The sequence below is a fragment of the Pteropus alecto genome, unplaced genomic scaffold, assembly GCF_000325575.1.
Source record: "Pteropus alecto unplaced genomic scaffold, ASM32557v1 scaffold61, whole genome shotgun sequence".
NCBI classification, from domain to species: Eukaryota; Metazoa; Chordata; class Mammalia; order Chiroptera; family Pteropodidae; genus Pteropus; species Pteropus alecto.
Window position 1 is genome coordinate 20,029,432 of NW_006434835.1, and position 2,434 is coordinate 20,031,865.

Genomic DNA, 2,434 nt, shown 5'->3' on the forward strand with positions numbered 1-2,434 from the left:
TCTCTAAGCTTTTTATTTCTTTTTCTTGCCTTGTTGCAATGACTTCTATTAAGTTCCAGAACTTCCAGTACTGTATTGAAAAGGAGTAGTGAAAGTGGAAGTCCTTGACTTGTCCCTGATTTCAGAGGGAAAGCATTCAGGTTTTTGCCCATAAATATGCTGTTAGTTGGAGGGTTTTTGTAGATTTTTTTTTTTTTAGGTGAGGAAAATTTCCTCTATTTTTAGTTGGGTGAAAGTTTTTTTTTCCCATGAATGGATATTGGATTTTGTCAAATGTTTTTTCCTGTGTCAATCAGCCTTGCCTTTTGCGTAGACATTTTTGATTTCAGCAAATTCCTCTTTCCAGAATGATTGTCAGTAGGACTTTAGTTGATTACCACTTATGCCCAAAAAGGTTTGACTGGAGGCCCTCAAAAGGCCATCACTTCAAAATAGACTAGCCATGAAAATCAGTACATTTTCAATGTCAGGAGTATTTGCTCTTAACTCCATGTACAGAAAGGCATCAACAACACTGTTGATGTTGAACTTCTCTCAGTCTTGACCAGTTTCATTTTTATGATAATTTTAAATCGAGGAAACTTAACCTCAATCCTGAAACACTTATTGCAGTGTTCGAGGTCTCAACAAGTGCTCAAACAAAAATACATATTCACAAAAACAAGCAAGAAGTTACATTAAAGAGTGCTCTTTGAAACACTTGTTTTGAAGGATTCTATATTTATATGAGTTTGTGATATGTTGGTTAAAGGAGGTTAAATAGGGTTCTTTATCATGGGGGGGGCTCCAAACTTTTGATGTGCTAATGTGTATTATAAATCTCCCAAAAGTAGAGATATAAGGAGAATTGTTTCTCAAATTTCTTTGATTATGGAAGTATTTTATTTCAGAACATCATCTGGGTAATTAGCTTTGGAGAATGCTGGTTAATAGGTGAAAGCAGAGTAAATTCATGTAGACAAAAGAAATAGTTTTTTCCCCAATCAAAAAAAAAATGTAACACAGTCTAACAGACAAATATATTCATCAATTCTTTCAATATAGTGCAACATTAAAGTACAGTCAGTTTAAATTTAGAGTTCAGGTTACTAGTTTGTTTTCCCTATCAATAAGATGGGGAGTTGATTAGCATTTGAGGCCTATGAAGGGAAACTTTTCAGTTTAATGTTAAAGTTTGGTCCAAATGGGCCTTGAGAGAAAAAAACTTTGAAATGGCAGTTTTTAGTTTCCGCTTATTTCTTGAGATTTAAAAAAATGTTTAGAAAGAACACTTACAGTTACATTTAGATTTGTTTCCTTTCACTCCTTTACCTCAAAGCACTGAAGTTTTGAGCATGAGGGTTAAGTTAGGAGTATGGGTTCTGGAATCAAACTGCCTAAGTTCAAACTCTAGCTTGCTCTTATCCTCTCCTCACAAGCTGTGAGATCGGGGACAGACCATTTAACCTCTCTGTTCTTCCATTTTTACAGTTTACAGGTACTTGTAACAAAATGTAAGCAGGGCAAGTAATGATAAAATCATCATCTTTATCTGACACTGGGTGAAACATTCTCAGAATGTATAAGTGACTTGCCCAAGTTCACAGATAGAGCTGATAAATGAAGCCACAATGACTCAAAATCAGATATTCATTTAGACTTTAATACTTGGCTATTTTCCCACTTTATTATGTGTTGCCTCCTAACGTCAGATAAAAATGGCATATTTGCCATTCCAAAATGGAATGGATATATAGATTACATAAATACAACCTTGCATAACAACAGCCTTTAGATGCACTTGGAATAATCCATGAAGACTTCCTGAAGGAAGTCTCCAGGAATGTGGGAAGGTAATTAACTTTCATAACTTTTATTGAGCACCTACTATATGTCAGATGCTATTCTACATGTTTTACAAATGATTCTCATAACAGCACTTTGCTTAGGTTTTAAGGAAAAGGAAATGAGGCTTTCCAAAATGATTCCCGAAATATACAGAATATACAGTTCTGTATCTTGATTGCACTGCACAAATCTACATGTGATAAAATGTCATAGAACTAAACACATCACATAAATGTCAAATCTCTGCTTTTGATATTGTACTAAAATTATGTACTATGTAACTGTTGGGGGAAACTGGGTGAGTTGGACCTCTTATCTTCGAGAAGTATTGGTCAGGTATTTAATGGAATGTCCTTCAGTTTGTATCTGTCCACTTTTTTCATAGGTAGGGGGTGTGGGTTTTGGGGAGGCAGATCATAGAAGTCTGTACTATCTTTGCAACTGTCAATGTAATAATTATTTCAGATAAAAAGTTAAAAAAATGAAGTTATTCTCTGAAGGGGAATGATTAGAAAATTTACTTGAGTGGAGTTCCTACCACACACATCTCACATAACTCGAGTTGTTTGCAATGTGGCTAGAGAAACTAGGTTTAGTTATATGCTTC